Raw genomic sequence first — 25,880 nt, 5'->3', positions numbered from 1 at the left:
CATTACTCTGCATGAAAGGGGCGTTCCATGGGTGTTGCTGTGGGTGTTACCACGCAACATCCATGAAAAGTGACACATTCCCAGATTTACAACATTTTGGGGGGAGGCGTAAGGAGGCGCAATGCGGAGAAATACTTTTATTTCTTCCCATTTTTTCCTCTTTCTACGCGTGCTGCCTTCTGCAGCATGCATACAAAGAAGAAAATGCCATTAGTGATTGTTTTTGTGCAGGAAGGTGTTCCTTCCTGAACAAAAATAATCATCCCGTCAGTGCAGGCTCCCTTGCAAAATGATGCAAGGGTATTTGTGCTGATGCATGGCTGCTGTTTGTGCGCTGGCACAGGGGGGGAAGGAAAGGAATGCGCTGTACCTTGTAGATACAGCTCATTCCTGCCCATTTACTTTGATGCATGGCAGTGCAGCAGGAAGGCTTGCTGCTCTGCCGTGCGTCAAAATCTTGGAAATGAGGCCCCTAATTTGTAAGCCTGATTGAGATGATTTTCAATGTCTGTGGCCTAATGGGCGAACATTTTTCCTAAAGGTGATTGGCCCTTCCCCTTTCACATTTTGCGAGTTTTGACTGCCGGGCCCACTCCATTTTTTCGTTCTGGTTCACAAATTAATCTTCAAAGACCTCTCCAGTCTGTTTATTTAACAAACACAAATCTAAAAAATTCAACAGCAGTGCATGACACGTAATGGAGTTGGACATATTCGTTCCTCGGAGTCAGGAGGATGATGGAAGGACTAAAGGCAAGACTACCTCAACATGGGCAGAAGACTGAAGTTATCAACTTCAGAGAAACCAACATGATTATGACTCTAAGAGGCCTACTCAGCTCTGTGCACCTGGTGAGAGATGTGTTAATTTGGGAAATGTAATGTTGCTAAGTGTGTGTACTGGCTCAAATCTGAATCTCCTCTATTACTCGGTCAGGTCGTGGTGGGGGGGCTGTTGTTGTAAGTAACTGGAGACAGACATGTGATGTCATATCTTCACATTATGCACGCACTTGGCTAAATGCAATGATTACACTTTTGAGAATGATCAGAAGGGTACATGCAGCCACTTGTCTGTGATTGGTTGTAATTTGCTCCCACTTCTCAGTTAAACGATCACATATGAGTCATAAAATAAATGATTGTAGCAGACTATGATCTTGCTCTGCCTCTCTGAGACTACTTTGTCTACTCCTCATGAAGCTTACCTTCTGTTCTATCCTTCGCCTGGACTCAATATATTGTGTCCGTTTTACAATCCAGAAGGCCTTCTCTTCTCCTGCACAAACATCAAAAGCTCCATAACACTCCTCCTTATCTTACTGGACGGCTTCAGCCAGGCACCCAAGATTGATGGACAATCGGAGATGAATGCAGATTCACCACCCAGTTTGGCAATACAGTATCTTTTACTTTTAAGAATATTTTTTATAACTGTTTTGTTAGCCTCGACTCGTCCATAATTTATATCCAGTTTTCAAACCTAGATGGCAGAACGTTGAGATATATAAATAACTTGTGTCTCTGGCGCTGAAGGGCTGTTTCTCTTTGCAATGCATTTAACAGAACAGTGTCATACTCATTCCTTCATTTCCTTCCACATCAGGTTGATGGTAATGTGCTGTTCATCACCCGATGAATATTGTATCATTGTGCAGTGTTTGTCTTTGTCACACCTTTCACCAGATCCCCTTTCCCAACCGTTAATCAAACACCAACCCTTTTACTCTTGGCTGTTTGATTTATTGAGGTGTGACTTAATTTACACCTAAAAATAGACCACACACTTGGTGGGGTGGATGTGGTGAAATCAACACCAACTCACTGTAGGATCTTCTATTACCTGAGCAAAAGCCCACACTGGCCCCATTTTATTTAAAATAACTAGGATAACTACAAGTATAACAACAATTTAACAAACATTAGATAGAAGCAGAATGAAGAGGAGTTGGAAAAAAAAGAATTAAGAGCCAGGCACAGTAAAAAAAAAAGGAAAAATTATTCTAAACGTGGAGCGGTAAAATTTAGGGAAATAATCATATTAAAAGGAGGGATTACTGGGGCTAGCATATCTACCAGCATCTTCCGGGTGCTGGTGGTATTGGTCAAGCTACCTAAAGAAAGGCACACAGAATGCTAACTCACGGATACTACTACAAGTAATATATTAGTGACAAGACAGAGGAGTCTGCATGAATTCTTAAATATTTAGCTCAAACGAGCACCAACGAATTTGGTTAGGTAGCGCCGAGCACCCGGCTGGGTCACATAATATTTGTAATGTAAACTTAACTTAGCTCTGAGTGCAAGCAGCATGCTATTTGTAAAGAAATATTAGCATAGAGAGAATACAACAAATAAATATTTACTCACCAAGTCCTGCAACCTCGACGCCCAGCAGGCCGAGCAGGTCCTGCTCCCTGTTCAGTATATCAGCCCAGCAGTGCATCAACTACTGCTGAGTGAGATGCACCCCAGAGCTCAGGCCCACACATCGGCGCACCCTCCCCCACTGTGGTTGACATTCCTGTAGGCCGTACCCTCTGCCGGGCCTGCCACTTGCTGCCAGAAAGGAGGGGAAGTGGCGCAGCACATGGAAACGAGTGCAGCTACCTCTGTGAAAATGGTGCGGGCTGCAGTCCTTGATGGTGCTGACGACGGCAAGGTGTGCGGCAAGCAGCCGCCTGGTGCCGCCACTCAATCAATCAATCGAAAATTACTTTATTCGGTTACATCTTAATAACCATAAAAGCACAGAGTAAAATTTCTTATAAAACATTCTGTACAGGATAAAGATTACAATAAATTCCATTTTTATATACAACTTTTCATTATCAAGATATCATGTAATAATCATTTTCCTATGCTTAAAAACACTTTTAAAAAAAGCGGTAACAGAGGCAACAGCAAATACTGTGTCTAGCTGTTGTAAAGCCAAAAAAGCTGGACGACATAGCCTCAATCCAAATGTTTTTACAACTGGGATTATCCACCTTTTCCTTTGTAGAGAATAAAATTTGCAAAAAACCAGGACATGAATAGTCGACTGATCAGAGGTGTTGTCACACGGGCATTTACATAACAACTTTGACCAATCATTAATAATAGGAAAACTTAATAATCTATACAGGGTCCCCAGTCGAAAACGGATCAATAAGAATCTATCATACTCATTGGTTATCAGGCGTAAATATGGCTGCATTAAGAAAGTCGTTAGAGTAAGGTTATGGGCTTGTACTGTTACCTTACTCGACTCTGCACTAAGTCTCCTTTCAATCAGATATTGCAGGCAATCATTCTTAAGTTATTTCCTGGTATATCCTATCATAGTGAGTGGTTCATCGTAAAAACTTTGGTGTCCTATATTGCATAAAAACATTTTCACATAAGAGAGCCATCTAATATTTAGCACTCCATCTAGGCCAGCACAGTCAACTAGGATTTTACGATTAAAATGTGTTTTTTCTGTAATCCATATTCTGTGCCACAACAGAACTGGTTGAATTTTTATAATATCCTCCAAATAGAGGAGACCTAATTCTGTGTGGCAAACAAATGAAGAAGTACTCTTTGGAACTATTAATAAGAATCTCAAGAATATACTTTCAGCTGCCTGTAGAGAACTTACATCTTCGTAGCCCCATATACCTGCTCCGTATGTGGCTACAGTAACACTTTTTGCTTTGTAAATGTTCAGTAACTCCATCGTGGGGCGTTTACCTAATTTCCTGCTAAAATTCATGAGCGCAGACAGAGTTTTAATGTACAACAATCTTCTTGATTTTACTGCCTGCACCCATGACCCAGATCGATCAAATAAAATTCCTAAGTAGGGAAAAACCTTAGTACTTTCAATCCTCTTCCCCTCTATAAAAATAGTTCTTGTTAACCACTCCATCTCTCTGCCTGCTCTGCCATAGCACTGGGTGGCCCAAAAAAAGAAAGACTTAAAGAGAAAACCAAAAAAGGTACAGCATCATGGAAAAGACAAAAAAAATGACAATAACGTAAAATACATGAGCATATCAACACACAGTGATACAATAAAGGAAAAGGAAGGGTAGATGAGTCAGACAAGGGGAGGATTGAAAAAATTAAGGGTGGATTCAAAAACATGTCCTAACACCATGCACAGGAGAGAAAGCAAAATAGCTACACCCATTCAGACCGCGAGGTGCCATTCAAGCGCAGTTTCGGGTGCAAGAACGCATGTCACGCTGCTGAATGTAAAACATTTTGCACAAACAGGTACGTTGAGCAGCTCCACTTGCCTGCGGAATTCCGTGGAGTCTTGCTGAGTTTTTGGCCCACTCTATGGGATTCCGTGTAGCAGAACTCTGCAAGTTCAACCTAGGCCCACTCCTCAGCCTAGTGGGCCTTAGTGGTGTTTCTTGGCCCAGCTGTGAAGGGGCCCTCTTCTTGCCCCACTCCTTCCACCCAGTGAGTTTGTCGAGCTAAGGTTGCCGTCATGACAAGCATGCCTGGTAGCGGGGAGGTGGTATAGAGTGGGCGCTAGGGGTGCCCCCTCCCCAGTCCTGATTCAAGAGAGGCAACAGAGCATTGGGCTACTAACTCCTCCCAGCAGTGATCAGTAGGCAATGGACTGACGGGGGCTCAACCCTATGAAGGGCGTTCTGCCCTTGCCTCATAAGTCTGGGGCCTGTGGTTCCCTACTGTGTGTGCAGTCGCATCTACTGCCCTCCCTCCCCCGCCTCGGTTCATCTCCACAGTTCACCGTCAGTTTTCTGCCTTCTACTGACCAGTATGGAGGGGTGCAACACTGAAAAGTTGATTGCCTGGGATACTTTCCCACTCCATCACATTGGTCCTCCACAATGTCTGCCATGGCCTCCAGGAACCGTACCAGGCAGCTGCTTTTCATAGAAGTTCTATCCCAAGCCCAAACAATGCCTACCTCCCCTGTGGACTCCTTGAAACACATAATGGACCTGATCCTACAGGAAATCAAGTTGTGGGGCACAGACGGGTGGTCCTGCATGTGAAGATGACGCACCTCATGGCAGAAAGTAAGTCCACTATAACACATCAGAAGTATTGGGAAGTCCCAATGACCAGGGGGGTTGGAGAGGCAGGATTGTATAGAGTATATCCTCCCATATAGACTCAATGCACAAAAAATACTCTAACAGATCTAAAGAGATCTAGTAAAATAAGGAAACAGGGGAAGAGAAATGAGAATACTAGGTTGTACCTAATACAACCGTGGTCGTGGGGAAACTAAGTCTTTCTTTAAGTTACCCTCACACACCCTAGTGGTGTCATGCTTCATCATCGGGTCACCCAGACCCCTAGAAGTCCGGGTGGGCTCGACCACAGTGTTGGGAGTGCTTTTGATATGTTCTACGACAGAGGGAGTTAACTAGATAAAATACCCGAGACAGATCCCCAGTATCCCTTTATTCTTGGGTCTGTCCGAGTAATAAAAATACTTAAAAAGGAGGGTCTTCTAGGAGTTTTATGGTCCTATGACCCTAGTGCCGACATGTTTCAGTCCAAAAAAGGGGCCAAAAAAAGGTCCAGGACTTTCTTCAGGGCAAAAGAAGTAACTCCCCTATGTGAGTGTAATTAACACGTAATGGGGTGTCCCTATCCTGTCAGTATGGTGAGGGCAGAGTAGCTGCTCCACGTGGTTTTTTAACGGTGGATGTGTGTGAACTGCCAGGCTCCATCTGTAAGGGAAAAAGTAGAGACAAACAACATATAAAAGTACCAGCGGTTTGGTGGCCGCTTATTTCATTTCTCTTAGAGCGGTACGGTGTATACCGCCCGTGAACATGCGTGGACATTCGTGTGCATGCTCACGTGAGGAGGAGTGTCCTCCTATTATGCCACTCATCATGACTGCAACATATCATAGAAAATGTGACAGACATACTGTGAGTGTGGCGAGATGATTCGCATTCTAGCGATAACAGAGTGATGTCTGTTCTTATAAAAATAGCGTGCACACAGTGTCTCCAGGTACTAGTGCACATTAAAACCATGTGTGTTCCTGGCGGTGCCAAGAACCATGTTATGAGTGGGCAGGTAAGTAAGTGACTAAAAAAACATACTACACATGCATACAACACATTCATACGTGATATATCTGCAGTTATACTTTACCCAAATCGGGAAGGTAGATTGAATCTCTCAGGACCAGGGGCCAGATGGGGCTGTCCTGGGGGAACCGTGAATGAGAGTAGTGTCACGCGGTAAAATAGGGAAAGGAAAAAGGACGTCGTTCCGTATCGGTGGAGTAATGGAACGAGGTTGATGCATAATGAATGGGGCATCGTGTGTGTTAAAGTACTTACTTCGTAACGATCAACCGCCCTGCCCGCTACCTATTTGGTTCTGGTCCTCGGCTTTCGCAAAGTGGTAAAGCCTGGGACAGGTAAATATAACGCGGAAGCGCGCCATAATCGAAGGATGATTGAGAGACACGCCCCTTGATTACAGAAAGCGACGTCAGACGTCGCGGCGTGCGGGGTTGATGGGAGTAGTAGTTCTCAATGGAACAAGGAAGACTGAACTGAAAGTGAGCGATCTACGCTGGATATAAGTGAATCTGTGCCACGGAGGGGGTCAAAGTGAATAAAAACGGGCACATACAAGAATGCAGACTGAGCGCTCGTGTTTACTGAGCAGCGGATGGGACATAGGTTAAATAGAACCAGATCTTTAAAAACCGCCGCTGATAAAACAAATGAGCCAGTAAAGCCCAGAGTGGAAACTGAGAATTAGGTCATAGTCATTGATGCGTTTAAGCGGACGTGGTCTATGTGTGGTACGACATAATGGCATATTCAGAATACATAAGGTGAGAGGCGGGGGATGAATAGTTGGTTAATTAATACCCCCTATTAGTCTAGTAGACGATGTCTTGCTTGAGTGCTGGTGTGACTCTATGATAGAATATGTTGTCATACTAGTGACAACCAAAACCCATCCAGTACCCAAGTAGTTAAACAGTGGGGATGCATATAATCAGTAGTGTCACTACATAAATCAGATGTAGTGTTTGTTGTTCATGTCAACAAGTGGTGGGTCCGAGGGATTGATTTACTTCTTAAGTTGACTCCACGGTATAGAGTCATTTAGTCCTGTTTCATGTGTTCCCAAACGATACACCCACCGTTGTTCTCTCTCTAGGAGTCTTTTCTGTAGGTTCCTGGTGCCCTTAATCTTCTCAATGACTGTCCATCGTATATCAGTGTCTTTATGATGTTTCTCGACAAAGTGTGTGGTGAGTCTAGTAGCTGAGACCAAGCGCCTGATGGTACTTCTATGTTCGCATATCCGAATTTTTATTTTTCGGCTGGTCATGCCTATGTAGGTTAAGTCACATGGGCATTTTATGAGGTAGATGACCCCTTCAGAGTTGCAGTTGGTATGAGATCGTTGCTCCCAGGGGGTTTTGAGGCCGAGTTCAAGTGTTTTGCTAGCTCTGGTGAATTCACAGGCTACACAGGACCCGCAGGGGTAGTGTCCCGTCACTGGGGGCGTATCCCATAGTGTTGTTTGCATTTGTTCCACACTTCCAATAGAGTCTGTATGGATCAGGGTGTCCCTCAGACTACGGTTCTTTTTAAAGGAGAACATGGGTTTGTTCAATGAAAGTTTGTTGGAGGTGAGAATCGACCACCTTTTATTTATGATCTTTTTAACATCGTTGGAGGACGAGTTGAAAGTGGTAACACAGATCATATTTTGAGGTTGTTGTCTTTCTTGAGTCTCGAGTAGGGCCTCTCTGGGAGTATTCCGTGCTCTTTTGTTAGCCTGTTCAATTATTTTAGTTGGGTAGTTCCTTTGTTTCAATTTGTTAGTGAGTGTTATTGCCTCTTTTTTGTAGTCTCGAATTTCAGAACAATTCCTACGTATGCGTAGGAATTGTCCTACCGGGAGATTTTCCCTGAGAGATCGCGGATGGGCACTGTCGAATCTCAACAGGCTGTTCCTGTCAGTCGGTTTTGTATATAGCGAGCTACACAGAGTACCATCTTTAGCAATGATGTTGATATCCAAAAACGGGATGGTTTCCCTGTCTTTGTTGACGGTGAACCGTAAATGAGGGTTAAGATCATTGATCCACAGGCTGAAGTTAGAAAGGCTCTGGGTATCGCCGCGCCATACCATAAGAATGTCATCGATATAGCGATACCACTTACAGATGTTACTAGTGTATGGATTAGCATTCCAAATATGTTGGTTTTCAAAGTGGCTCATGTATAGACAAGCTATACTAGGAGCAAAGGTGCTTCCCATAGAAGTTCCATGGATTTGCCAGTACAGTTGAGATTCGAATCTGAAGAAATTTTCCGTTAATGCTAATCTCATTAGTGTAATTATCCATTCTTTTGGTGCAGTCCATTGCCATTCCTCATTCTCCAGAAGTCGTTCAATGACTCCAATGCTTTCGGTCTGGGGTATACTTGTGTAGAGTGCTTCCACATCTAGACTCACTAGGAAGCAATTAGTTGGGTTATACTCGATGTCGGTCAGGAGGTTCAGGAGGTGTTTTGTGTCCTGTACATATGACGTTATCTGTTTGACCAAGGGGCGTAGGAACCAATCGGTATATTGGGATAGAGGTTCCAAAATCGAGCCAATTCCTGATACTATGGGTCTCCCTGGGGGGGGTACCTTACCCTTGTGGATCTTAGGAATGGTGTAAAATAGTGGAATTCTAGGTTCCTCCTGGTTCAGAAATGCGTGTTCTTTTTTAGTGATCCACCCCTTCCCAAGTGCATCTGAGGTCAGAGTCGATATAGTTGTCTTCAGTCTGTTTGTAGGATCTCTGTTGATTTTCTTGTAGAATTTCGTGTCAGCCAGCAAGGTGAGGCATGCGGTCTTGTATGCCATCGAACTTTGGATGACTGTGGCACCCCCTTTGTCTGCGGGTTTTATTATTATTTCTGTGCGATTTTGCAATTTAGTCAAAGCCAGACGTTCTTTGTTACTCAGGTTATTGAAAGAATCAGTTCTGGGTTGTAGTTCCTCTATTTCCTTAACAACTGCTTCTTCAAAAGCCAGTACTTCTGGTGGCATCATGTTTGAAGGTGGGTAAAAGGTTGATTTAGGTTTTAGGTCAGTGTATTCCCCATTGCTAATGACTTCTTCCTTGTCCTGGAAGAAGACATTGAGTCTTATCTTCCTAAAAAATTCCCCAAGTTCACAGCGTAACTGGAATTTGTCTAGGTGGGTAGTAGGAACAAATCCGAGGCCTTTTTCCAAGACTGACATCTCATCTGCGGTGAGGGTTATGTCTGTTAAGTTAACTACTAATCCCTCATTGTGCTTGTCCCCGGTTGTGGTTGGTCTCTGGAGTTGCTCCTTGTGTTCGGTCCTGACCTGTCCTCCTCCCACTGTACTCTCCTGTTGCCACGTCTTCCTCGTTTCCCCCTTCTCCCACCCTGTCCTAAAAAATGCTGGTTAAATTCGGGCTGGAAGTAAGGACCCATTGGAAACTGAGGCGGTCCTTGAAATGGAACTGGACCAAATGGGCCAGACCAGGGGTACATTTGGGGGTGTCCAAATCTTTGATTGAAGTTCCCGCGTCGCGGTCTTCTCGGTTTGTTCTGCCAGTTTTTGTATGAGCCATCACTAGACCAATTGTCCTGTTCGGAATCAGAAGATCCCGACCGATCATTGCGTGAGGAACCTGAGTCCGAATTGTCCTCTCCTTTATAATCATCTTTTATGTAAGGATATACCTTCTCATGGCTGAATTTTTTTAAATCTTTTTGTAATTTGGAGATCTTTTTTTGCATGAGATATTCCTTGTGTTCAATGATCTCTTTGTTCACTTCTTCAAGCTTCTTTTTATACAGTGATAGTTTAATTTCTGTAATGAGATGATCTTCGCTGGTTTTGATCTTAATTAGTATTGTATCTGATATGCGCTTGGCAGTGTTAATTATTAGGATAAGCCAATCCCTTGAACAACGCCATGCAATAAGCGACCACTCTTTTTTAAAAAGAGGGTCATCTAGAAAGATTCTGGGTGCATTCGTGACCAACAAGCCTGTTGGCGCTATATTCCCACGGAGATATTCTGTCATGATCGCTCCGTGCAGGAGGGTCCTCATTTGACAGCGTTTTAGTTCTTTGAGTTCATCCCAATTCTGTGCTTGGGAGAGGCTCTGTCCAATGTTGGTATCTGGAAGTAATGATGGTCCTGCTAGAATAGCAGATGCCATCTCATCTGTATAGCCAATCCCTAGTTGTTCAGCCATGGCAGAAGTGTGGTGTATGTATGTTAATTCACAGTGTAAGTGTTAAGGTGGTGGTTTAAAAACTAGTGAAGGAGACAAAGGTGCGGTGCTATTTCCTATACAAATCACTGAGAAAAACGATTGTGATCTCAGGAGAAATGGATATCAAACCCACAGCTGTGCGCTGTTCAGTAATCTATAACACATCAGAAGTATTGGGAAGTCCCAATGACCAGGGGGGTTGGAGAGGCAGGATTGTATAGAGTATATCCTCCCATATAGACTCAATGCACAAAAAATACTCTAACAGATCTAAAGAGATCTAGTAAAATAAGGAAACAGGGGAAGAGAAATGAGAATACTAGGTTGTACCTAATACAACCGTGGTCGTGGGGAAACTAAGTCTTTCTTTAAGTTACCCTCACACACCCTAGTGGTGTCATGCTTCATCATCGGGTCACCCAGACCCCTAGAAGTCCGGGTGGGCTCGACCACAGTGTTGGGAGTGCTTTTGATATGTTCTACGACAGAGGGAGTTAACTAGATAAAATACCCGAGACAGATCCCCAGTATCCCTTTATTCTTGGGTCTGTCCGAGTAATAAAAATACTTAAAAAGGAGGGTCTTCTAGGAGTTTTATGGTCCTATGACCCTAGTGCCGACATGTTTCAGTCCAAAAAAGGGGCCAAAAAAAGGTCCAGGACTTTCTTCAGGGCAAAAGAAGTAACTCCCCTATGTGAGTGTAATTAACACGTAATGGGGTGTCCCTATCCTGTCAGTATGGTGAGGGCAGAGTAGCTGCTCCACGTGGTTTTTTAACGGTGGATGTGTGTGAATTAAGGGCACCAGGAACCTACAGAAAAGACTCCTAGAGAGAGAACAACGGTGGGTGTATCGTTTGGGAACACATGAAACAGGACTAAATGACTCTATACCGTGGAGTCAACTTAAGAAGTAAATCAATCCCTCGGACCCACCACTTGTTGACATGAACAACAAACACTACATCTGATTTATGTAGTGACACTACTGATTATATGCATCCCCACTGTTTAACTACTTGGGTACTGGATGGGTTTTGGTTGTCACTAGTATGACAACATATTCTATCATAGAGTCACACCAGCACTCAAGCAAGACATCGTCTACTAGACTAATAGGGGGTATTAATTAACCAACTATTCATCCCCCGCCTCTCACCTTATGTATTCTGAATATGCCATTATGTCGTACCACACATAGACCACGTCCGCTTAAACGCATCAATGACTATGACCTAATTCTCAGTTTCCACTCTGGGCTTTACTGGCTCATTTGTTTTATCAGCGGCGGTTTTTAAAGATCTGGTTCTATTTAACCTATGTCCCATCCGCTGCTCAGTAAACACGAGCGCTCAGTCTGCATTCTTGTATGTGCCCGTTTTTATTCACTTTGACCCCCTCCGTGGCACAGATTCACTTATATCCAGCGTAGATCGCTCACTTTCAGTTCAGTCTTCCTTGTTCCATTGAGAACTACTACTCCCATCAACCCCGCACGCCGCGACGTCTGACGTCGCTTTCTGTAATCAAGGGGCGTGTCTCTCAATCATCCTTCGATTATGGCGCGCTTCCGCGTTATATTTACCTGTCCCAGGCTTTACCACTTTGCGAAAGCCGAGGACCAGAACCAAATAGGTAGCGGGCAGGGCGGTTGATCGTTACGAAGTAAGTACTTTAACACACACGATGCCCCATTCATTATGCATCAACCTCGTTCCATTACTCCACCGATACGGAACGACGTCCTTTTTCCTTTCCCTATTTTACCGCGTGACACTACTCTCATTCACGGTTCCCCCAGGACAGCCCCATCTGGCCCCTGGTCCTGAGAGATTCAATCTACCTTCCCGATTTGGGTAAAGTATAACTGCAGATATATCACGTATGAATGTGTTGTATGCATGTGTAGTATGTTTTTTTAGTCACTTACTTACCTGCCCACTCATAACATGGTTCTTGGCACCGCCAGGAACACACATGGTTTTAATGTGCACTAGTACCTGGAGACACTGTGTGCACGCTATTTTTATAAGAACAGACATCACTCTGTTATCGCTAGAATGCGAATCATCTCGCCACACTCACAGTATGTCTGTCACATTTTCTATGATATATTGCAGTCATGATGAGTGGCATAATAGGAGGACACTCCTCCTCACGTGAGCATGCACACGAATGTCCACGCATGTTCACGGGCGGTATACACCGTACCGCTCTAAGAGAAATGAAATAAGCGGCCACCAAACCGCTGGTACTTTTATATGTTGTTTGTCTCTACTTTTTCCCTTACAGATGGAGCCTGGCAGTTCACACACATCCACCGTTAAAAAACCACGTGGAGCAGCTACTCTGCCCTCACCATACTGACAGGATAGGGACACCCCATTACGTGTTAATTACACTCACATAGGGGAGTTACTTCTTTTGCCCTGAAGAAAGTCCTGGACCTTTTTTTGGCCCCTTTTTTGGACTGAAACATGTCGGCACTAGGGTCATAGGACCATAAAACTCCTAGAAGACCCTCCTTTTTAAGTATTTTTATTACTCGGACAGACCCAAGAATAAAGGGATACTGGGGATCTGTCTCGGGTATTTTATCTAGTTAACTCCCTCTGTCGTAGAACATATCAAAAGCACTCCCAACACTGTGGTCGAGCCCACCCGGACTTCTAGGGGTCTGGGTGACCCGATGATGAAGCATGACACCACTAGGGTGTGTGAGGGTAACTTAAAGAAAGACTTAGTTTCCCCACGACCACGGTTGTATTAGGTACAACCTAGTATTCTCATTTCTCTTCCCCTGTTTCCTTATTTTACTAGATCTCTTTAGATCTGTTAGAGTATTTTTTGTGCATTGAGAAAGTAAGTCCATCCAGGAGTCTATCACTGGCTTCATTGATAACCCTGGGCGTAGTTCGCGAAGTAGCACTTCGCGAAGCTACGCAAAGTGCACTTCGCACTACGCGAGCAACGCGTAGCACTTCGCGAACTGCGTAGTACCTTGTTCGCACTGTGCCAGATGTCGTTTTCAATGATTGCACAGTGCGGACAAGCAACCGGCACTGTGCAATCATTGAAAATGGCATCTTGCACAGTGCGAGCTGTAATTTTCTGCTGCTCGAGTAGATTTTTACTCGAGCGGCAGGTTTCTCAACGCGAACTGGTAGTTTCTCATCGCGAGCGGTCGCGAGCATACGCGACCACTCGCAATGAGAAACCTGACCTCCTCGCGTTGGGAATCTCGCCGGGAGGTTTATTTTCCATGCTCGCGATCGCCAACTTGATGTTGCTGATCGCGAACAAGGAAAAAGTCTCGCCGGGATGTCATTTTGCTTGCTCGCGGTCGCCAACTTGACGTTGAGGACCGCGAGCAAGCAAAAAATGACCGCAGCACTACGCAACACTACGCTACGCGTGTTCGCACTGTGCTACGTGCAATTCGCGTAGTGCGAAGTAGCGCGAACTTCGCAAACTACGCGAGCGTAGCGTAGTGCTTTGCCCGGGCTTATTCATTGACAAGTTGGAGCGGCTGGACCATCTGCCTGTCCACACTTGGCTCAAGGATTGATCACATCCCGGACAGGGATAACAAACTCTTGCACAACAAGATTACCAACCTCGAAGAGAGGAGCCAAAGGAACAACAATAGCTTCTTTGGAATACCAGAAAAGGCGTAGGAGGCCTATGTCCGTGGCTTCCTTCGTGTCCTGCTCCCCACCCTCTTGGGGCTTACCTTGTCATCCAGCTGGAAATGCAGATAGCCTACAAAAATGGCTGTACCAGACCATGGCATTGACAGGGGTGAGGCCCATCATAGATTACTTCCTCTGCCACGAACAGGCTCGGCAGATACTTGCAGAAGTGCTAGCTCATTGATCCAGTCTATGAAGGCCACAAGATCCAAATTTCAGCTAACTTTTCGAGAGAGACGAGTGAGAATCAGAGGACTTTCCTGTCTCTTAGGCCCCAACTGCGCAAGTGGGTCATAAAGTTTGACCTCTTTGAGTCGGATCACAATACATGGCAAATCCAAGGAGTTCCACTATCTGGGAGAACTGCAATCTTTCTTGGATGGTCTGCATTACAGGGCCATGGATACAACTAAGACTTCCCACACCCCCTCTGTCCATGCCCTGGTCATGCCACCAGAGGACTGAGGACTCATAGCCCAGCAGAGCCAGACATCAGGACAGGTTGTACTGACTGCAAAGTAGCAGGGAGAAGGCAATTAAAGGGGAGGTTGAACTGACACAGAACAGGGGCGGCAGCAAGTCCTGCTCACTGCTAAAGGCTTTCACACCCAATGACTGACTTACCCAACGGGTTCTGATGCTGTATCCTTGAATTATTATGTCTTTGTGCCTGACAGATGAGAATGGCATGCCTGTTTGCTGTTCATTGCATGTTCATGGAATGTTTCTCAGTAGTTTATTTATGTTTGCACTGTTTCTTCTCTCAGACTACCACCTGCTTTCCACTTAGCTGGTTGATCTGCATGCAGCTCCTTTTGAGTGGGTGTGACTAGCTGGTTTTGGAGCTGAAAGACCAGGAGAGGGTGAGGCATTACCTTCCACCTCCCCCTTATGCTATGGTCTGTCCTTTTTGGGCTCTACACCCTGGGTTTGTGGCTTCTACCCCCCCCAGTGTCCCTTCTCCCCCTAGGAATGTCAATGTCACCTGCCACTTATCATTGTGCCTCTCCTCTCCTACTACCCTCCCCACGATTCTTTAGGTATCACCATTGTCCACTTTGATGCACCCCCCTCTTGTCTTGTCTCTGTGTGCGCCAGTCTGCCCCTGAGATGCTGGTGAATGGTACACGCTGCCCTCTACTTTTTGGCCATCATGCCCATAAAGTGGCCTTTCCCACTCACCATCACCTTCTCCCAGTCACGTAACACACTCCAGGAGCACGTTCTATCTCCCTTCCACCCCTGCTCCCCTACGCCTCTGATCACCATCATTCATCCATTCCATCATTCATTCCCTCGCTCCTGCTGCAAGTTTCAATATCAATCTCAGGCTCCCAACTGGTTGCTCCATTCCTCTTTCATTGGGCCTCCCCAGACTTGGCAAATCAATATGTTTAGACCCACAGACTACAGTTCTAATGTGTTTACCCTAAACCTTAACTATTGTTGTCAGCTTTGCTCAGGTTCTTCTTCTGCTTGCTTTACTTCTCCCTCCTATCCCCGGTTCCGCACCTACACAACCCTCCTTGTCTATCTCCCACTCCCTACACCCGTATTTTGACCTCTCCAGCTCTAGGCCCACTGGCGAGTCGTTGGATACAACTCCATCCCTTGTTCCCTTCCTACCTCCCCAGAGTCCATGTGCACATTTAAATGGGTGTTCTCCTATTGTCCCTTCTTTGTTCCCCCTGCCCTCTTCCCCCCTTCCTATCCCCATCGCACAGTATCATCCGTTGACTGTGCCCTGTATTTCCACCTTGACTGGCATTGGCGTGGGCCTACCTGTATTGCATAGTGCATAGAGCCACCCCCTGTCCACCTCACACTTGTGCCACCCAGTCGAAACTCAGTGATGTCCCTGTCAGGTGCAATGAATGTTGTCTCTTGGAATGTGAATGGCCTTACACACTATATCAAATGCAAGTATGTGCTTACATAACTTAATTCTAAACAGGTTGATGTAGCCTTGCTTCATTAAACACACCTTCTGAGTGGGAAGGCGGAGAAGATTCAGCAGGAGTGGGTGGGTAAGGTGATATGTCGTAGCTGCCCCCCTGCAGCAGCATGCCATACAGGCAGTTTCTCGGAAGTGCGGCGTGACTATACAGCTCCACAAGACTCTCCTGCATGCAGTGCTCAATTTCTGAATAAACCCAGAGGATCACTATGCATTCATCAATTCGCTGGTCTGTGACAGAGTGCTCTGTGTGGGCGCCATTTATGCACCTACAGGTATGAAACACCAGTTTTTTCCCCCAGCTTTACCATGTCTTGACAGAGATTGATACCACCCATCTGATCTTAGGCGGGCGACTTCAACCTGGCTTGGGATGCAATTTTGGATTCTACCGGTCCGGTTGATACGTGAAACAATGCATAATGAGCCCTTCAGGCAGACCACAGCCTCCTGGACGTGTGGCGCCTCTTTCATCCTACAGACAAGGAGTACACCTATCTTTTCCTGTGCACGGCCCCTATTCCAGGCTTGTCTCTTCGTAGTTGCCCAGCCCATGCTCCCCATAGTCCAGGAGGCCATCATCCTGGAAGGTGTGCTCTTGGTCCATTTCCTAATCCACTTATTTGTTGACCTTGGCCTTATGAAGCCAATTCGCAAGCTATGCCATCATGACCGTAGACTGCTCACCATTGCCCTTACAGCGGCCAGGCTATGCATTTTGCACCACTGGCATTCCACACAGGTGCTGTCGCATGAGGAATGGCTGATTGGAATGTATACATCATTTATATTGTGCAGGATAACGCCAATATATTTCTTCTCATATGGTCTCCTTTTCTGATGGAGGGTCACTGACATGTGCTCGATGTGGAAGTAGTGTCCCTGGTCCACTGTACTCTTCCCTCCTTTGCTGTTCAATGGGGAGCCTTCTCAGTCTTGTCGCGTTCTTTCACAGGGCAACTCATTTCCCAGGTGCATCCACTTGTGGGGTATCTTGTCATCCCCCCTCTATATTTTATAAATTCTATACAAGACACCATTATGAATTCATAAAATACTCTTCTCTCTGTCCTTTCCCATCATCTTGACCTGGCTAGAAGCTGTTTTGGAATTCTTGTTAACCTCTCCACTGTGAGGTCACCTGTTGGTGTCTAACATGGTCAAAGGCTGTACCTACCTGACCTGCAGTCTCTGTCCACTTTTGTAGAGAGAACCTTATTAAAGTCACAAAGAGAAGAGATGTGATTTGCTGTATCTGACATCTTCACATTGAGGATCGGGCGTTAAGAGGCACCTCCTGCTATCTGGAGCATTTTCAACGTTGGTTTTCTTCATCAATCTGCTAACCCAACCAATACATTGGAAATCCTCGAGACCTGACTCTATGACTGCATGGGACCATGCCACTAGAGATGTTTATTCTCATGAAAAAAATATTATTATTTCTTGCATAAAAGTAGACAGCCACATAATTACCATTTGCAACAAGTTTGTGGTGACGTTTACCTTCCAATTCCACGTCTTGGGCTGATTGTGGCGATTGACTGTGGATTTGGGAGATCTCAGGATGCTGAGATTAAATTTTAATTCCAAGTTTCCATGCTTTACCACATCCTGATTCTCTGAGTAAATCATATTATCTACTTGATTCTCAATGCCCATTTATCTCTCAAATTTGAAAGTGTGTAAACTAATGTAACACAGTGCAAAGCACTGTGACAAAACTCTAAATAATACATTTACATTGATACACATTCCAGACCAATGGTAAAACTGTCCTCTTAATTGGCTGCATTAGGCAGATACAGATGAGCACAGCTTGCATCTGAGTTTACCATCGCATGTGGTAGTGGAAATATCTACTGTAGTCCAGAGCATTGTATGAAATTTTCTGTTAGCCTTGCAGAATAGGCATGAGAGATATATTGTCATTGCCCATTTGGTCCTCAAAGTGTGATAAGGTATGAGCTTAGGGCCAGACAATTGTACAGCACACACCATGGTAAGGAAAAAAATGGTGTTCCCCCATAATCCTATTTCGGTTGGTAAATGGTATTACCAGCCAAATCGGAATTAAACGTGCTATGGGACCGTGAGTGATGAGAACTACTGCCATCATTACGTTCTATATTAGATAGGTCAGCATGATCTTGAACAGTAGAGATAGTCACCTAAAAACTCCTCCATTCCTCTGTGACACACATATTACATGAGCTCTTCGAACATACTCATACATACCTCATGTGTTTTGACAGCATTATGAAAACTGATCTGCGATGGCAATCGGTTTTTGAACACAGATGTACCCTTTGGAGGGATGCTTGAGATACAGGAGAGCAAAAGACACACAATTGATGGACGAAATGCAGAACAAATCAAAACATTCACCCCCAGCCAAGCGATCTGGGTCAAATCTATCATTCTTTTGCTCACTATGCCACCCCAGTTTAGACCTGGCCATATGCAAATCAGTCTTGACCCTGTGCCTCATGGGAACAGTGAGCCCGAACTGCCAAGCCAGGTCCTCCCTGGACCGGAACCAAGCATCCTAGGACCGATTTTGGGGTGTCGCCCCTCATCAGCCAGGATAACTTGATTCCAGTGGCAGTGAGCCTAGGACCCATGTCTGGGCATACCTGGCACACTTAGGACGAAAAAGCAAAAGACACACAACTGATGGATGGAATGCAAAACAAATCAATACATTCACCCCCAGTCAATGAGATCTGGGTTAAATCCATCATTCTTTTGCTCACTGTGCCACCCCATATTAGACCTGGCCATATGCAAATCAGTCTTGACCCTGTGCCTCATGGGAACAGTCCAGCCCGTACTGCCAAGCCAGGTCCTCCCTGGACCGGAAACAAGCATCCTAGGACCGGTTTCGGGGTTTCACCCCTCATCAGCCAGGATAGCTTGATTCCAGTGGCACAGTGAGCCCAGGACCCATGTCTGGAAATTCCTGACCCACTTAGGGCATTAAATGTTCACACTCACCTACTGTAACTCTGCTTACTGATGTGCAATGTTACCCGAGTGCTAAGCCCAAGTCTATTGGGCTGTCGGTATAAGGTTTCCACTAGCTTAGTCAGCAGAGGCCCCACTGATGGAAACATGATGGGCAACCAGACTAAATAGAGGAATCAGACTGGCAGTTTTTCGGGCAGATAACTCTGCCCCGTTTATGTATACCCCATCTGCCAAACTCTGTATTGGGTCCTCAGTTCTGAATCACAGAACACGTTCTCATATTATCTAACTGCTGCAGGTCATTAGAAACCTGTATATCCTTAATAAGGCAGTAGTTCGTGTAACAGGATGGGTGGAGAAAGGTAAATAGAAGCTTGGCCGTGTAAGTCTGCTTCATTATCAAGTTATTCTGCATCATTTTATAAAAACGTTTGCCACCAAAAACCCTACCCATTTCTGAACTCCTGCAGCAACCCACATTCTATACAGCCAACTTCAGGTTGAAAATCTAAACCTGCAAAAAAACAGACTTTAGACAAACAATCTCCATGGTGGACTGGAATGCTAGCCCCTTCCAGCCAAGCTCACCCACCCTTCCTCCCACAATTCAGAAAGCAGCTATTTGTTTCTATTCCCGCCCCCCTCCACAGTGCCTCCCCATCCCTACGGACCATTGCAAACAGCTTACCTAATGTTTATTCTCCTTCTGTGCCCAACCGTTTGCTACCTCTCGAAGCAAGGCCTGCGCCTTATAAATAATCCAAATAAAACAGACATGTACAAATACTGTTCTCATGTGGGTCCAGGTGCATCAACATTGTGCCTTGGTCAGCGCATGGCAAATGCGATTTCCGCGTGGTTATTCATCACAGCACAAGGCTTTCTGGTGGTCTTACTGATGTGGTACTCACGTGGTGCGCGAAATCCTGATGAGGATTTGATGTGGGATTCGGAGCTGTGATGTGGACAGGATGCCGCACTTCCATGCGATGGGACTCTGTTTTTTCTCAGCGAAAGCGGTATTTTTTTTCTGTCACCACATTTCACGCCTGAGCTTCGCCAGTTCTTTTCCAAACATTGTGTGAACAGTTTTTTGAAAATGTAGCAATACATTGCATTTAGACAAAACTCTATTCATTTTAGGTGATTAAAAACAGCAGCGTTTTGCCTGGCGCATGTTTAACCATTTTAATAGTCGGTGTATTTTCACAGCAATTCGAAATGCATACAATTTTGATTGAAAGGCTGTTGTAAACACCCTCCTGCATAGAGTACCTAGAAACTTTTATCCAAAAAAGAAAGAAAAAATGGTCAAGAGAGTTTAAACTTTTTTGAAAAAAGATTTGACATTTTCGTCTGTAAATGCATGTTGATGACAGAAAAATAATGAATCTCCTCATAGTACCACAATATATCTTTAACAATTGAACCTTTCCATTTGCTGCAGCACTTCTTCTTCTTATTATGTATTTATTTATTTACTAAGCACACATACACCGGGGCCTTTGGCACTAAGAACAATGCACCCGGAGACAAAACAACAACTTAAAGGCAAACCAAAACAAGCATTGGCATAGCCAATAGGTCTCGCCTTTGGGACCTTATAAGTGTTTAGTTATCCAGCACAATATGCTTGGTGCAACAAAATCAAGTGTTGCATGGCTAAACACTTATAAGGTCCCAAAGGCGAGACCTATTGGCTATGCCAGTGCTTGTTCTTATAGCCAACATAAACAATGGCGATGAAAAGGCTGTAAACTTCCATGCAGTAGCTATACAATCCTCATAAATATTGCTTGGTATTATGCATTCATATCCTTAATTAATGTTACCTTGAGTGAAAGCTATGTATGGATTGATACTCCTTTCTGCCAGCAGAGGAGACTAAGGGAGCGCATATATGAAGCCGGGCAATTTCTGCATCCCTCTGAGGGAGCGGCCATCATGGTTAGGGTCTTAGGGTCTTCATGGGAAGAGTATGTGTGCCAGCCTTGGCATATCCATAATAGTATGCCCAGTCCATAACAAAGAGGCTGCATCATTTATTAATGATTTTGTAGAAGGGAAAGCGTTAAGGAAGTTGGAGCTTTTTCACATTATTCTGTGGAAGGGTTTATTAAGGAGTATTTATATAGCATTGCGGTAAAGGATGCATTGATTTTACTTGTTTGTGAAGGCTGCAGCTTATTTTGCTAATTCAATTCAAAATATTTACATATGACTATACGACTGCATTCATTGGAGGGGTATATTCACTTTTGCTTGTTAGGTACATGGGGGCATATTTACAATAACTGGCGCATCCCTGCATATCAGCATGGATGCGCCAGTTATTGTGCGCCACAGCTCCGCCACCATGGATGCGCCGCATTTACAATAAACGGCACAGATGCGTGACGCATCTGTGCCGTAAAAGTGGCGCATTGCTGGAGTTGCGTCGCAAGCGCGACGCAGCTCCAGCAATGCTCTGGGGCCCTATCTTGTTAATGCTGCGTCAATCCTTACGCCTGCTTCAGGCAGGCGCAGGGTTTTGACGCAGCATGGTACTAAAAGTGACTGAGTGAAATCTGGTAGATTTCACTCAGCCACTTTTAGGAGGCGTTCCTGCATCGGAACGCCCCCCCCTGTGCAGGAACGCCTACATGTTGCGCAGGGCTTTACAACGTGACGCATCTCCCAGATGCGTCACGTTGTAAATACCCCGCACCATGGCGTAGGATTTGCGCCACCGCTGCGTCACAAAAGTGACGTAACGGCGGCGTAAATGAGGCGCAAGGGGCTTGTAAATCTGCCCCAAAGCACTTATAGAAGTCCTACTAAATTAAAGTAAAGGACGGCATCCGACGGCTTTTGCCCTCACTCTCTTCCGCTCCCCATCCGTAGCAAAACACCTAACATGGCAAACAGCAGGAAGCAGTAGGGCTGCAGATATAAATCTTGGAGGAGGGGGGAGCAGCTTTGCCAAGGGAGAATAGCATAAACAAAAAAAATATAAAAATTACACAGAGCAAGTGTGAATGCTTATATGGTGGAAATTACAAGTGCATTATTTATTAGAGACCAGATGAGAGAAGCAAAGTGGAAGCCATCCAGTATGTTATGAGTATTGCCCCGTATTGTAAAATCAACAATGATACGTTGTCTATGAAAATAGACCCTGCACTACTGTAGTAGATTGTTCTCCTGCACTTAATCTGTCGAATTTGCTCATTAGCAGGGCTGGAGAGGTACCACAAGCGTCAATAACCCGCCACTTTAGCAGCTTAAGCTGGGGTGGATGTCATTAGGCAATGCTGTGTAAAATGAAACTTTTACGTTGTTTTTATGGCTCCATTATCTATGATCGGGTTCTCTGGTGTCCAAGGAGCTAATATAATAGACTTCTTGCAGTCTGAGGACGGAAGGGTGAGGAGAGGAGAGGGAGAGAGATAAAGAGAAAGAGAGAGGATGGACGAATGAATGATTGGATGCAAAGTAGGTTGGATTATGGATGGAATAATGGAGAGGAGGATGGATATGGATGGAATGGATGGAGAAAAGAATGAATGCATGGAAAGATGCGATTGAGTGACTAATGGAAAGAGGGAAGGTAAGAAATGGATGGATGGATGGATAATGGAGAATGGATGGATGTAACGAAGGATGGGTGATGGGATAAGAATGAAGAAAAATGACAAAGAAGCATCCTTCTTAGAGAAGAAAGGATGGGTGAAAATAAAAAAAGATGGAGAGAAGTAAGGATGGGTGGATGGAAAAGACAGAAAGAAAGTTAATGGATGTATAGATGTATGGCTGTATGAGTCATTGGATGAATGGATGGATGGATGGATGGATGGATGGATGGATGGATGGATGGATGGAAGAAAGCACAAAAAGGATGGAAAAAGACAGAAAAGCAAGATGTAAAATGGCAGGAAGAATGACAGAGAGAGAGAGAAAGAAGGACTAGAAACGGAGAGAAAAGAATGAAAGGAAATTAAAGAATTATAGAATTCCCTCAGAAGAGCAATCTCCTGAATTACTGCTGGATTCACTAGCCTCGCCCCTTCACTCAGATCTATTTGGGAGATGGTTAAAAGTGTATGTGTGGGGGAGGGTAATGTATTTTTCTGGCTGCTCCCTTGAGAGGGACATTCACATTCACCAGACAAATGATGGACCTTGATAGCAGTGGTACAGAAAGTTTGCAATAGCCGCATTACCTTAACTTTTATGATTTCAATCTTATTTTAAAATTGAAGAGTGTGCTGCATGATGCCTTATCGGGTCCATTGGTTTAGGTGAGATGAAAAGCATCATAGGCATTGACTGATACCCTAGCACATACTGGAAATCTGACGTAATACAGCACGCATTTTATCCGTTACGGGAGAATCATGAGAATAAATTGACTGTTTTTCTGCATTTATTATTGAAGTCCTACAGAATACTACTGACTACATGCTAGTCATTTATTAATGACAGGAAACATCTATTACTATCAAGACTAAAGCTCGAGAAGACTTTACAACGAATCTGGAAGTACCAGGTAGTCATTACAGTGGAGAAGTGTGGCTCAATGATTAGAGCGGCAGACCCTGATGCAGAGGTCTAACCCGGGACCAGGGTTCAATTCCCCGCCTCGGCGGGTCTTGGGCTCAAAAAAATTCCACGGACCTGATAATTCTCACCTCGGTGCCATTCCAATCATGGAGTCCCACTCTGCCACTCTGGGCAATAGCTTGCTTAATCTCCACAATGGCCCCCACAACGCTAAGGATGCCTAACCTCCACCTTGGGGGTGCGCAGGAGTGGACGCCTCACAGGGAAAGCCAGGATGGGTTCCACAGCGGTATTCGTACAAGCGCCTTGAGACCCTTGCGGGTGAGTAGTGCGCTATACAAGTATCAATTTACATTTACATTACAGCGCCAGTTTTAAAAACGAGCCTGCCAATACAACGAATGGCATTACTAGGGATCCACCCATTGAAACAGTTTGTAATTCCTCAAACTGACCCACCAGTTCTTGGGTGTGACTGTTATTATAAATATGAAAATCAATAAAAAAGATTTTTAAAGTGACGCTTTTAGCACAAATGCGTATGGGAAAGGTGAACGGAAAGAAGTTACCAAATATTTGATTAAGGGTCTGATATCATCTTGCATTAGGTGTTGAGTGGATTTCCTCTCACAGTAAGGTGAGAGATGCAAATGTGAGCCTGTGAAGTAGCTGTAGAGAGTCTAAGGTGCTGCAGAGTCTGGGCAAATTACCTCTATCGATGTGCAGGCAGGGTCGGAGGCTCGGCTGGACTGCAAAGGTGAGCGGTAGGCGAGTCAAAAGCCAAGCCTCCACTTGTTTGAATGTCCGCTGTCAGAAATATTCCACCCCACGTGACTTGAATTGAGACAGAGGGCGTATCTGGATTTCGACAAGAGGAGCTTGTGGGCCTCCTGATAATAACTGACAAGGAGGTTGCCAAACAATGAAAACCGTTTACAATCAGAAAGCACGGGAAAGAAATGGTAAACAAAAAGGTGGGACTACAGCATAAACGGGTTAACTAGGATGCTGTATTTTACATTTTATTAACAGTTTTACTTTGGGAAATATAATTTCTATATCTTTAATATTTCATATTACTAACACTGTTTATGTTTTCTTAAAATTGGCGTTTTAACAGTATCTGCAGGAAAACAATGGGTGATATTTACGTTTGTGATTACATTGGTTTACATGATAACCTATGCGGCGTGATAATGGCTTTCGTTATGTAAACTGGCGTTGTAATGGTAATGTCGTTATTCGGCAGCTGCTGTAGAAGCCTTTGTTGTGAAAGGCTTTCGTTGTTCTGTCATACAATCATCTCATAATAAAAGACAAGCGGCCGTGCGGACGCGAAAGTGATCGCAATTGCGATCAAACATCAAAGCGCCCATGCAGCCGCGAAAGTGAAAGTACTCGCGGAAAAGCATGGCGCGCGCGCCCGCGCACATGCACTGTAGCTCTAGGCTGGCCTGGTAGCACTTTTTGGAGCCCTCTCAATAAGTCTCGCCAGACCAGCGCATGCGCTGGGTCACGTGAGACCTAAAAAGAGCTAGCAGTAACGGGAGACGAGGACAAAAAAGGCCTAGGTCTGGACGGGTAAAGACTATGGGGCTTATACACAAAGCTAAATATACGAATGTTATATACTCACATGTATATTTACTACTTCATCTTGTTGTACCTCGACATTTGTTTCCTACTCTGCATATCTGAGTGTAACTTTACCCCTTAGTATAGGCTTAAATATCTCCAATCCATCAAAAGGGAGAGTGGAGCCTTCTATACCAGGATTTACAAGTGTAAAGTTATTCCTAGTAACTTTGCAAACTAAGGCACTAATTACGATGCCGGTCGGAGAGTGTCCAAATGGCATCGCTTCAGAATTGAAACTGACCGACTAGTAGTCGGTGGTTCCAACCGACGAATTTGGATGCGACCGCCCATGAGACGGTCGTAAACATCCATTTTCATAATGTGGATTGTGCAGCGGGAGGAAAAGAGCCACTGCACAACCCACATTAGGACAATGTTACAAACATCCATGCACAGTAAGCCAGGCACCATGTGGTGCCTGGCACATGGGGTATTGATGTTTGGGGGACACCACAGGTGCACCCTAGGCCTTTTAGCGGAGGCTGCATAGGGACAGGGGCCCTGCTAGGAGCCCCCTATGTCTGTTTCCAACAGCCTTGAAATGGCAGTCGTATCGCCATTGAAAGGCTGCCTGAAACATGCATTGTAATCCCTATGGCGATGTCTGAGCAGGCACCGCCCCACTGTAGGGGCTTACTTTCCGCCCCCTATCCGGGAGGCTCATTGAGCCCGTGGGATAGGCAGCGGTTGCTCCCTCTGCCCCTGCCTCCAACCGCTGCATCGTGATACGGCGGTCGGACTGCATGTAAAGATGTCGGTCAGATCTGTCGGTTGGGACCTGATTGACATCGTAATAAGTCCCATAGATGGAAGATGTCTGACA

Source organism: Triturus cristatus, chromosome 6, assembly GCF_964204655.1.
Source record: "Triturus cristatus chromosome 6, aTriCri1.1, whole genome shotgun sequence".
In the NCBI taxonomy this organism is placed as follows: Eukaryota; Metazoa; Chordata; class Amphibia; order Caudata; family Salamandridae; genus Triturus; species Triturus cristatus.
Note: the sequence above shows the minus strand (reverse complement) of the source record.